The sequence below is a fragment of the Thamnophis sirtalis genome, unplaced genomic scaffold (assembly GCF_051295495.1).
Source record: "Thamnophis sirtalis isolate CommonGarterSnake01/CBP01778 unplaced genomic scaffold, rThaSir2_p1.2 scaffold_2, whole genome shotgun sequence".
NCBI classification, from domain to species: domain Eukaryota; kingdom Metazoa; phylum Chordata; class Lepidosauria; order Squamata; family Natricidae; genus Thamnophis; species Thamnophis sirtalis.
This window is the reverse complement of record NW_028261382.1, coordinates 78,323,019-78,336,238: the sequence shown is the minus strand read 5'-3', so window position 1 is coordinate 78,336,238 and position 13,220 is coordinate 78,323,019. Positions and strand designations below refer to the sequence as shown.

Genomic DNA, 13,220 nt, shown 5'->3' with positions numbered 1-13,220 from the left:
CTATTCCTATTCCTATTCCTATTCCTATTCCTATTCCTATTCCTATTCCTATTCCTATTCCTATTCCTATTCCTATTCCTATTCCTATTCCTATTCTATTATAATTATAATTATAATTATAATTTTATTTTTATTCTTATTCTGTTCTGTTGTGTTCTTATTCTCATTCTCATTCTTATTCTATTTTATTCCTATTCCTGTTCCTATTCTATTATAATTATAATTCTATTCTTATTACAATTATAATTTAATTATATGTTATAATTAGAATTAGAATATTAGAATAATTTAATTCTAATTCTAATTCTAGATTAGAATTATTATAATTCTATTCTTATTCCACTCCATTCCAATTCAATTCCAATTCCAATTCCAATTCTATTCCTAACCTTTCCTTTCCTTTCCTTTCCTATCCTATCCTATCCTATCCTATCCTATCCTATCCTATCCTTTCCTATCCTATCCTATCCTATCCTATCCTATCCTATCCTATCCTACACAAGGAATGGCAATCATCTTGCTAACTGGGCTTTTCTCACAAACCCTGTGTCCCCTGTTTCCAGCAGCATTTTTTAAGAACCTTGCTTCATCTCACTTTAGCAGGGATACAATGTTTTGTGTTTGTGTACAAACATATTTGTTAAAGGAAAAAGAAGGCAACAAGGAGTCCTATCAAAAAAGTATCTACATTGTATCTGCAGCAAAGAAAGCCAGAAGTTACTTTTTTCAACACTTCATATTTTCTGCTGTCTGCCCTCCCCCTCTTATTTGCTTCTTTTCTCTTTATCCCTTTCTCTTCTATTTTATATTTTTCCAATTTTCAATAAAGTTATAAAATTTGAGGACTACTTGTTCATTTTTGAGGTATTCATGTACTTTGAGGACTACCTGGACCTGGCTAGTCTAGTGAAGAGAAGGAGCAGGGGAGACATGATAGCAGTCTTCCAATATTTGAGGGGCTGCCACAAAGAGGAAGGGGTCAAGCTATTTTCCAAAGGACCTGAAGGCCAGACAAGGAATAATGGATGGAAACTGAACAAGGAGAAGTTCAACCTGGAAATAAGCAGAAATTTTCACACAGTGAGAACAATCCACCAACGGAACAGAAGTTGCCTTCAGAAGTTGTGGGAGCTTCAAGAAGAGACTGGATTGCCATTTGTCAGAAATTGTGTAGGTCATGTCCCTTGCTTGGTCGGGGGGGGGGGTTGGACTAGATGACCTACAAGGTCCCTTCTAACTTTGTTAATCTAATCTAATCTACTATTTCCATGCTCAACCTGCTCCAACATATAGGTAACCCTTGATTTATGATCATGACTGGGATGGAACTTCCATTGTTGAGACGTTGCCCAATTTCACAATGTTTTCCCACTGTGGTTGTTAAGCAAATCACACGGTTGCTAAGTACATCTAGCTTTCCTCCCCCATCGATTTTGCTTGTTGGGAACCAGCTGGGAAAGTTGCAAATGGCAAGTTGCAAATGGCAAGTTGCAAATGGCAATTACATGACCCAGAGGTTTTGCAAGCGTCCTAAATACATTGCCAGGCACCCAAACAGCAATCGCCTGACCACAGGGATGCCATGACAATCGCAAGGCCTATAAGGTCCCTTCCAACTTTGTTAATCTGTGTATTTTTTTAAATGTACATTCAATTGCTCAAAGACCTCCTTCAAACAGCATTCTACGCTGGAGGTTAAGAGGTACCCCGTCGGAGTGTTTAGACTGGCGTAACTGTTATTAGATCCGTGGCCAGGTGTGGGAAGCCTCTCAAGAATGCAGGCAGATCTTTCTAAAGATGTTTTGCAACATGTGTGCAGACTCTCCCCCCCCCTTCCCCAGCAGACAGTTCCCATCCCAGAGCCAAGGTGGAGGCTCCCCTCTCAGAAACAAACCTGCCATTCAAATGGATTCCCTTTTCTGCTCCGGAATGGCAGCTTGGGATGTGTGTACAGCTGGACCTCCACCTTCCTTGGGACAAGAGGTTGACACCATGACCTCCCTCTGTTTTTCCTGCCCTTAACATGACACCTTGGTTTCTCTTCCCCTCCTCTGGCCACATTGGAGGCAAATCTCTCCGATGTAGGTCAATTCCTGTCAACAGGACCTGTTTCCTGTAGCTCATTGCGTGGGCACATTATTTTTGAAGCACTGCCAACGAGGACAGCCGTACAGCCTCATTTCTGGATTAAGAGAAAGACCTCCAAGAAGCCCCTTTGATGGATTTGTTCACCTCGTAATGTAATATACCCCAAGTGGTTAAAAGCTCAGACAAGAAATTTCTTCCTGCCGAATATGTGGGTTTTTTTTGTGTGTTTTATCTTCTTTTTGAAAGCCAGTATTCCAAGCTTATTGACGGTTCTTAGTTTACTTTACTTTACTTTATTGTCATTGCACTTCCTGCAAGGAAATTAAATGCCATCTTTAGAGTACATTATAACTAAAAAAAAAAATGTGATGTGTTTTCTTTTATTCACCACCCAGAGTCTCTTGGTGAGTGGATAACCGATCACAGATTAACAGAGTTGGAAGGGGCCTTGTAGGTCATCTAGTCCAACCCCCTGCCCAAGCAGGAAACTCTACACCATTTCTGACAAATGGCAGTCCAGTCTCTTCTTGAAAGCCTGAAGGGTTCCTAAATATAATACAGGTAGTCCTCGACTTACAAAAGTTTATTTAGTAACCGTTTGAAGTTGCAACAGCACTGAAAAAAGTGACTGAGGACCGTTGTAACATCCCCATGGTCACATGATCAAAACTCTTTCCTTTTTTGCCCAGGACCTCAAACCATGTTTGTTCACCATTAAACCATTTTTCCAAGCAGTCTCCATTTTTCCAGTGTCTTTTTCCCCACTTGGAGCTGAACCCAGATGGACATTTCTTCCAACAAAACTAAACAAGAAGAGAACCAATCTAGAACTAAGGAGAAATTTCCTAACAGTGAGAACTGTTAACGAGTGGAACAGAAGTTGCCTTCAGAAGTTATGGGTGCTCCATCCCTGGAGGTTTTTAAGAAGAAATTGGACAGACATTTGCCTGAAATGGTATAGATCTTCTGCTTGAGCAGGGGGTTGGACTAGAAGACCTCCAAGGTCCCTTCTAACTCTGATGGTGTTCTATGTTTGATATCTTTGTATTCAACCACCCAAGACTGTCCTAGCAGAACCCCATCCTTATCATTATCTAGATCCAACCCTAATTAGCTTTTCAAGATGATTCTGGCACTGCCACCTTGGTGGGCATCTTGGTGCAGGGAATGGGGAAAAAACACTCATAGAAAGTGTTCACTAATCTATGTAGGAAGTTAGCACTCACCCCTCTCCTAGGAAAATGAGATATTTTAGGAAAAATTAAAAGGGCAGAATATTTCCCCTAAAAGGGAGGCAGAAACTCAGCCCCCACCCCCTCTCACCTTTGTCAAGGCCTGGGCCAGTCTATTCTACATAACAAAGATCTACCTCCTTCAGGAAGAGCCATAATAGGAATCCTAAAGCCCACTGGTGGGTTCCTACCAGCATTACTACCAGTTCAGCGTACATGGCATTTGCACCTAAAAACGTCTGTGCATGCACACATTAGAAAAGGGGAAAACAAATTTTCAATGAAGATTGAATTTGAATTTGAATTTGTGTTTATTTGTATGCCGCCCTTTTCCCTGGGGGGACTCAGGGCGGCTCACAATCAAAAGGAAGGGGGGAAACAGACTTTTACATATAGACAGTACGTACATGATTAAAACGCAACATTCATACCATTCGGGCGGGTTACAATCTTTAGCCCCAGGCCTGACGGGATAGCCAGATTCTAAGGGCTGTGCGGAAGGTCTGGAGGGTGGTGAGGGTACGAAGCTCCACGGGGAGATCGTTCCATTGGGTCGGAGCTACCACCGAGAAGGCTCTCCTCCGCGTGGTGGCCAGTCGGCATTGGCCAGCGGATGGAACTCGGAGAAGGCCTAAACGATGAGATCTAATGGGTCGTGTGGAGGTGATCGGCAGTAGGCGGTCTCTCAAGTACCCAGATCCACTACCATGAAGGGCTTTATAGATTGTTCTGTGCATGTGCAGAACAGAAAATCAAGATGGCGCCGCTGAAGATAGAACCGGTTCGGGCAACTGTCTGGTCGAGTTACTGCCTACTTGGCTGAACCGGGCCAAACCGGTAAGAACCCACCTGCTAAAGCCCTTTCATTATATCATCACCCAGCAAGAGTCAACCAAACTTGGGACTAAAAAACACAATTTACAATGTTACCCCTGCATGGCCCCATGGGAGTCTAATAACCAATCAGAATACATGCTCAAATTCAAAGCCCAACACAGGGCATAAAACCCAGGCACTCTCAGCATCTCTTCCCTTTTTTGCCCAGGATCTCAAACCATGTGATCCTGTCCATCAATAAACGTTCTTTCCAAGCAACTTCCATGAATCCAGTGTCTTTTCCCCCACTTGGAACTGAACCCAGATGGACATTTCTTCCAATACCTAACAGCAGCGAGCATTATTTTCGCACAATATTGGAAAAAGGAAGAATTTTTTAGAATTTTAGAATTTTTAGAATTTTATTAGTATTTGTAGGCCGCCCTTTTCCCTGAGGGGACTCAGGGCGGCTCACACAAAACCGGGAAGGGGGAATACAGACAATTAAGACAGAAACATATAATAAAATAGTAAGCAACATACATTCATCATTCGGGAGGGGTAACTATCCTTATCCCCAGGCCTGACGGGCGAGCCAGTTCTTCAAGGCTATGCGGAAGGCTTGGACGGTGGAGAGGGTACGAATCTCCACGGGGAGCTCGTTCCAAAGGGTCGGGGCTACTGCTGAGAAGGCCCTCCTCCTTGTAGTTGCCAGCCGACACTGGCTGGCCGATGGGATACGGAGGAGGCCTAATCTATGGGATCTTATCGGTCGCAGGGATGTAATTGGCAGAAGGCGGTCTCTCAAGTATCCAGATCCACCGCCATGTAGGGCTTTATGGGTGATTAATAGCACCTTGAAGCGCATCCGGAGATCGACAGGTAGCCAGCGCAGCTCGCGGAGGATAGGTGTTATGCGGGTGAATCGGGGTGCACCCGCAATCACTCGCGCGGCTGCGTTCTGCACTAGCTGAAGTCGCCGGATGCTCCTCAAGGGCAGCCCCATGTAGAGCACATTGCAGTATTCCAGCCTAGAGGTCACAAGGGCCCGAGTGACTGTTGTGAGCGCCTCCCGATTCAGGTAGGGTCGCAACTGGCGCACCAGGCGAACCTGGGCGAATGCCCCCCTGGTCACAGCCGTTAAGTGGTGGTCAAATGACAGCTGGGGATCCAGGAGGACTCCCAAGTTGCGTACCCTCTCTGAGGGGTATAAAATTTGACCCCCCAGCCTGAGTGGTGGAATATTAGCCAAATCTTTGGGAGGAAAACACAACAGCCACTCGGTCTTTTCTGGGTTGAGCACAAGCTTGTTAACCCTCATCCAGTCCATAACGGCCTCAAGGCCCCGGCTCATCACGTCTACCGCTTCATTGAGTTGGCACGGGGCGGACAGATACAATTGAGTATCGTCCGCATATTGATGGTATCTAATCCCGTGCCTGCGGATGATCTCTCCCAGCGGTTTCATGTAGATGTTGAATAGTAGGGGGGATAAGACCGAGCCCTGAGGCACCCCATAATTTAGGGGCCTAGGGGACGATCTCTGCCCCCCCACTAACACCGACTGCGACCTGTCCGAGAGGTAGGAGGAGAACCACCGTAGCACGGTGCCTCCCACTCCCACCTCCCGCAGTCGTCGCAGAAGGATACCATGGTCGATGGTATCGAAAGCCGCTGAGAGGTCAAGGAGGACCAGGATGGAGGAATGTCCTTCATCTCTGGCTCTCCAGAGATCATCCATCAATGCGACCAAAGCGGTTTCTGTGCTGTAACCGGGCCTGAAGCCTGACTGGAAGGGGTCTAGATAGTTTGCTTCCTCCAAGGACCGTTGGAGCTGGAAGGCCACCACCTTCTCAACAACCTTCCCCAAGAAGGGAAGGTTGGAGACTGGACGATAGCTATTAAGAACAGCTGGATCCAAGGATGGTTTCTTCAGGAGGGGTCTCACCACCGCCGCTTTCAGTGTGGCGGGGAAGTTCCCCTCCCGAAGGGAGGCGGTTACAACCGCCTGGATCCAGCCTCGTGTCACCTCACTGCAGTTAGTAACCAGCCATGAGGGACACGGATCCAGGACACAGGTGGAGGTACTTACAGCTCTCATGGCCTTGTCCACATCCCCGGGGGTAACGTCCTGAAACTCAACCCAGAGCTGTTCTACTTGGTCCCCCTGCGCCTCGGCTGGAACTGCGGGGGTGGAGTCCAAGTCCGACCGAAACCGAGCAATTTTGTCCGCTAAGAATTGGGCATATTCTTCAGCTCTGCCCTGCAAGGGTTCCCCCGCCTCCCTTTTGTTCAATAGGGAGCGGGTTATCCTAAACAGGGCGGCTGGACGGGACTCAGCGGATGCTACCAGGGTGGCTATATGCGATCTTTTTGCTGCCCTAAGTGCCCTGGTGTATTCCCTGGTGCAGGTGGTTACCATTGCTTGGTTCGATTCGGACTTATCGGACCTCCAACGGTGCTCTAGGCATCTCCTCCGGCGCTTCATCTCCCGGAGTTCCTCGGTAAACCAAGGGGGTCTCCGGGATCCGCCGCCTCGGAGGGGCCGCAGTGGCGCAATCCGGTCGAGGGCCTCCGACGCTGCCGAGTGCCACGCAGCAGCCAGAGTCTCCACCGGACTGTGGGCGAAAGTGTCAGGAATAACCCCAAGCTCTGTCTGGAACCTTGACGGTTCCATAAGACGCCTGGGGCGGAACCACCTGGTCGGTTCCTCCTCCCTACAGTGGGGGTTTGGCCTCCGGAAGTCGAGCCTCAGTAGGTAATGGTCTGACCACGACAGGGGTATGATGTCACTCCCCCTCAGACCAAGATCACAAATCCACTGCTCCGAGAGAAATACAAGGTCAAGCATGTGTCCCGCTGAATGGGTTGGGCCTCGAATTACTTGGGTCAAGCCCATGGCTGTCATGGAGGCCATGAACTCCTGCGCCCCATCAGAGTTTTCACCGAGCGACGGCAAATTAAAGTCCCCCAGGACCATCAACCTAGGGAACTCAATTGCCAGCTCGGCTACCGACTCGAGGAGCGAGGGGAGGGCTGCTGCAACGCTGTTTGGAGGCAGGTACGTTAGCAGCAGACCCACTTGACCCTTGAGGTCCAACTTTAACAGCAAAGACTCACACCCGACAATCTCCGGAGCAGGGACCCTACGAGGAACTAACGACTCCCGGATAACAGCGGCCACACCCCCACCCCTTCCCTGGGCTCTCGGCTGATGCAGCACCTGAAATCCTTCTGGGCACAGCTCTACAAGGGGGACTCCTCCCTCTGGGCCCAGCCAGGTTTCAGTAATACATGCCAGGTCTGCCCTCTCGTCTAAAATTAAGTCGCGGACGAGAGGAGCTTTATGTACAACAGACCTGGCATTTAGCGACAACAGCCTGAGACCAGGGTCCTGACTACTTGCGCCATCTGGTCTTGGAGTGGGACTCCTAGGGCCGGAAGGAGGGATCTCTGTAATGTAGCGAACCCTCCTTCCCCGGTAATGGCCTGCCCTAAAGTCCCCGCCGTATCTGCCCCTCCCTGTTACGACCGCAATACCCCGACCCTCTCCCGTGTCTCTGGTCCCCTCAACCACCCCCGTGGCCCCCGCAACTCCCGGCAGGTCCTCCGAATCACGCATACTCATACACTCCCCCAAACAGTCCCCACGTAAAAGTTAAAAACACAAAATTTACAACAATATGATCATAAAAGTGGGACATTCATTCATCTCAAGCGTACCTCATGCATAGCCCATACAAAGGAAGAAGAGAAAGATGAAAGAAAAGAAAGAAATTATAAATTGCGCAAAAAATTGATTAGTTTAAAGTGCGAATAGTTCTGGGAAGGTCCAAAAAAGTCCAAGATGGTTGAGGAAAGGAGAGGGCCTTCTATGTACTGTAAATACCCCCACTCGTCCAGTAGTGGCGCTATCTGTGGTAGCAGGTCCAAGGCGGCATCAGGCAACAATGGCCGTGGCAGATGAAAGTGCAGATAAAAGAGCAGCTGACAATACAATCCGAAAAGTCCAAAGGCCGCACTCCGAGAGGAGTCAAATCTCGAACAGCAAAAGGTCCTGCAGTGGCGACAGCCCAGTGGAGGGGAGAATGCACCGACAGGGGAGGCCAAGCCAAGGGGAGAGGAAGGGGGGTGCAATAGCAGCAGATGAAAACAACCTCCCATTCTCTCCCAGTACTGTCCCAGGCTGACCGCCTTCTCCCTGGGGCGATGGATAGTCCGGTGCAAGTCTAAAGATTCCTCACAGTCCTCACGGTCGGGAAGGCACAGCTGACAGTGCCGAAAAAGTTGAAAAACGTCGCCCAAAGGCATCATACGAGGGCCGCCTGAAAGCGGCGACCCAGCTGTTTGCTTCTTCAGCTGTTTGCTTCCCGGCCACAGCAACCAAAAACGCAGACGAGACAGAGAAAGTAACAGAAGGGGGGGGGGGAGATTCTCTCAGCCAGCAGGTGGAGGAGAGTCAAGGCTCTCTCAGGCCAGCCGGGTCACAAACGAACCTCCAAACAGTATTACCCAACGTCTCCAGCCGAGTTGGGCCGCGACGCCTTCCAAACGGCACCCGGGCGGCGTCTTTAAACGCTTCTCTAAATCAGCTGGGCCGCGGCGTCTTCCGGGCACCCCCGAACGGCGTCGGCGTTTTTCGTGAAAGGCAGCCTTGGAGAGCAAAATCTCTCCAGTCCGTTGCCAGCACCAGACCCTCCGAGAATCGCTCGTGCCCTGATCTCTCTCTAGCTTCCAAACGGCACCCGGGCGGCGTCTTTAAACGCTTCTCTAAATCAGCTGGGCCGCGGCGTCTTCCGGGCACCCCCGAACGGCGTCGGCGTTTTTCGTAAAAGGCAGCCTTGGAGAGCAATATCTCTCCAGTCCGCTGCCAGCACCAGACCCTCCGAGAAATCGCTCGTGCCCTGGTCTCTCTCTAGCTCGATTTCTGGGGGCAATTTCTCCTTCTTTGGCTGTTTTCCCGTATGGACGCCAGAGCGAAGAGCTCGGCAGCCATATTCCTTCGCACATGCGCCCAAGATGAAAATTAAGAAGATATTAGATTGTGCAGAAATGTGAGAATCAAATGGAAAGAAGACACAGAATATTATCAAACATGGAACTTATTTTACCAGGGGTTGGGGGAAAGGGGTGGAGAATAAGAAGGGAATTTGCATTGTTAAGCAATTTAAATACCCAGGCAACATGATGTTTATTAAGACCTAAGAAATGTATTAAATAGTGTTGGAAGAAATGTCCTTCTGGGTTCAGTTCCAAGTTGGGGAAAAAGACACTGGAAACTTGGAGGCTGCTTGGAAAGATGGTTTAATGGTGGACAGGACCACATGGCTTGAATTCCTGAACAGAAAAGGGGGATCACATGCTTCCAGATGTTGGGTGAAGAAGAAAAGAGAGGAAGATGCTGAAAGTTCCTGGTTTTATACTCTGTTTCCTGTTCCTGTGTAAGAAATGTATTCTGGTTGGTTGTCAGACTCCCATAGGGCCACGCAGGGGCAACTCTCTAGGCTGTGTTTTGAGTCCAAGATTGGTTGCCTTCCCAGATGCCATGTGGTGAGTTTCTGTAGAAGGCTAATCCTATCTTTGTTATGTACCGTAAACTAGTTCAGTGCCCCTAATGGCCCATTGACAAAGATTGGGGCTATTAAGAGTGAGTCTGTTTCCTGCCTAAAAACATGTTTCTCCATTTCTCATCCGGGTAAATATAATATTCTGCCTTTTCAATATTTCCCAGAATATTTCATTTTCCTAAGGGAGAGGAGGGTGCTAACTTCCTGCAATAGAAAATTGATTTAAAAAAAATAATTAAGTGTTCAGTAGCTACAGTGGCTTAGATGCTGATCGGACAAGAGAGGCTGGCATACTCTAGAGCCAATACGTACGTGTGTATTTATTTTTTTATTCAATTTGTAAGGCTGCCCATATGCTCTTTAACTATTGCTCTTACGTTAAGGCGAAAGGCTACTGCATTGAGCAGATGTGTTTCCTGAGCTGCCTGCCTGCCTCCAGCAACTCCATTGCATCACAACTTTCCCTCTTCGCTCCGGCCCTTCCTAACCAAACATTTAGAAAAACGTTCTGCAGCCAAATGTTTTACCACTCAGCTCTATTCCCGTAGCAGGAAGCAAAGCAGTTGCATTTCTTTGCAATAAGCTCATTACTAGAAAGGGCCAGAAGGGAAGTGAGGAACGAATAAACAGCTATAAACCAAGCCTATTAGGAAAGAGCTAATAGGCAGCTGGGGGTATAGCTCAGTGGTAGAGCATTTGACTGCAGATCAAGAGGTCCCCAGTTCAAATCTGGGTGCCCCCTCTTTTTTTTTCCCTTCTCCCTCTACCCTCCTCAAAAATACAATTATGTAAAATAAGCTCTTATTTAATGTGCACATGAATTTTTTTTCCTCCTAAAGGCAAAGCTCCAGTTCATGCCAGTAAAATACAAAGCAACTTTTTTTTCCCCATGTTCTTTCCGTTGAATAAGTTTTATGTTTAAGGAACTGGAATTTTACAGAGAAATAGCTTAATTTTTTCTGCACAATTTATTGCTACTTATATCTTCGGTTTGAGCTCAGCCGGGGGACCACAGCCCCAAAATCTACGTGAGCATATTTTCCTATTGAGTTACTTTATCTATATGGTTTTCCTACTGAGTTACTCCCTTCTGCTTAATAGTGGTTCTCCTTTGCCATTTTACCCCAAATTCCCCTAGCAAATCAAACTTTCCCTGGGATAGTAAGATTAGTGGACTTATTTTACTTCCAGTCCAGCTGCTGCTGCTTCCTTTGATTAATATAATTTTTAATCATATTAAATATAGTGAAATTAATATTTTAATGTAATAGTATTATTTATTAACATTTAAATTGAATGGTCAATCATTTAAAAATTAAAGTGTAATCCATGTTATTTTATTAGGGGTATTTTACATGAGTAAAAGTTATGTCAAGTTTGATGTCATTGTTAAAGAAACAGGCTGGAAACCAGTGTGAGAAGCCACCCCACATTCCCTCTCCTAGAAGAATGAAATATTTTGAGGAATATTTTAAAAAGGCAGAATATTATATTTCCTTAAAGGGAGAGATGAGAAACATGATCTTGGAGCAGCCCCCACCTTTCTTAATAGCCCTCAGCACCTAAAAGATAAAGAGCTTATTGAAAGAAACCAAGTATCTAGGTAGCTCTATTCATAGGCAAAAATTCCCTGGAGCAAGTCTGAACAAAGGTAGGATTAGCCCTCAGCTACAATAGGGATTGCCCATCACCCTTCATTGCATCACCCTCAGAAACTTCAACCAAACTTAGCTCAGAGAAACACCTAGGATTTATACTTTGCCTATAGAGCCAGCCATGGCCCCTACATAACTCCTACATGGCCCCATGAGAGTCTGACAACAGCCAATAGAATAAATGTTCTTGCACAGGAACAGGAAGCTCAACTGCAAAGGCCAAGAGAAGGTATAAAAACCACCCACTCCCAACCTCATGTGGCGGGTTGAGCTGCCCAGAATCACTCATGTGGTCTGCTTCATCAACCAACCATCTTTCCAATCAGCCTCCAGCCTCCATATTGTCTCCAGTGCCTCTCTCCTGGCTTGGAACTGAACCTAATGGATATTTCTTCCAATAACAGGAGATCATGAGTTCTAGTGCTGCCTTGGGCATGAAGCCAGCTGGGTGATCTTGGGCCGGTCACTTTCTCTCAGCCCTCAGAAGGAGGCATTGGGAAACCACTTCTGGAAAAAAAAAACTTGTCAAGAAAACTGCAGAGACTTGTCCAGGCAGTCCCTGAAAATCAGATATAATTGAAGCAAACACACTCACAAATACACACACAGAGACACATAAAAGATAAACATGAAAAAACAAATCAAAGGAAGGAGATTAAGAAAGGAAGAAGTTTAGGAAGTGGTTTCTGACCTTCTTTACAGACAAACATAGTATCACTCCACCCGCACCACTTATAAGATTATATAGGTAGTCCTCAACATATGACAATTGAACCCAAAATTGCTGTTGTTAAGTGAGACGTTTGTTAAGTGAGTTTTGCCCCATTTTAAGACCTTTCTTGCCTGGGTTGTTAAGTGAATCAATGCCGTTGATAAGTTAGCAACCCAGTTATTAAGTGAATATGGATTGTCAAAAGGTCGCAAGAGGGGATCACATCACTTTGGGACGTTGCAACCGTCATAAATATGTACCAGTTGCCAAGCGGCTGAATTTTGATCCCATGGTCATGGAGATGCTGTAAAGGGCCTAACTGTGGAAAAATGGTCGTAAGTCACTTTTTTCAGTGCCGCTGTAACTTTGAGCAGTCACTAAGCGAACTGTTTTCAGGCCTTTTCAATATTTCCTACGATATTTCATTTTTCTAGGAGAGGGTTGGAATGCTAACTTCCTACACTTCCCACCCATATCAAGCCCTTCCACACCTGAAGCGGTAAAAGAGGAAGTAAAGAAGAACAACTCATATCAGGAAAGTATGTTCCTGATATGGTTCTGTGTTGTGGCCTGGCAGAAGCCATTGGAGCTGCTACCAGACTCCGACAGCGAGGGGCTCTATGAGTCGGCCCTGGAGGATGTGGAGGACCCTGGACAGGGTTCTGACTCCGAGCACGGCGCAGAGAGACTGGTTGGCCACCAGCCTGAGCCTTGGATCAGTGGGGAAGAGACAAGAGAGAGCGATCCAGAAATCAACAGTGAATTGTTCCGGGATGAACGCCGTCGAAGAGCTACTCGGCGTCAAGAACAACTACGTAATTACAGAAGGTGATTACGCTCAGCTGATGGTCATTAAGCTCCTCTCCAGACTATAAAAGAGACTGCTTGTGCCACGCCCTTCTTGCAGAAGTCAACGCTTGGACTAAAAAGAAACGAACTTGGCAGGTTGGATTGCTGCCAGAGTTAGTCTGAATTGCTACCAAGGTTTGTTGGACTTGCTGCCAAGGTCCTTATCTGTTTGTTTATTTGGCTTTCAGCCACCGACAGTCTGGTCTTGTTATTAAAGGACATTCCATTTTACGCTTGTCTCGGCTTTCGTTACTGGACGGAGGAGGGGGTCAGAACAGTCCTGGTAACTTGTAAAATACAA

The 13,220-nt window shown here is 46.9% G+C and overlaps 1 non-coding gene across 1 annotated transcript; it reads left to right on the top strand.

Annotated features, from left to right (window-relative positions):
• The first annotated feature begins 10,373 nt into the window (after positions 1 to 10,373).
• On the top strand, positions 10,374 to 10,445 carry TRNAC-GCA (transfer RNA cysteine (anticodon GCA)). The gene has a single exon. It is a non-coding gene; the product is annotated as a tRNA-Cys (tRNA).
• Positions 10,446 to 13,220: the final 2,775 nt, after the last annotated feature.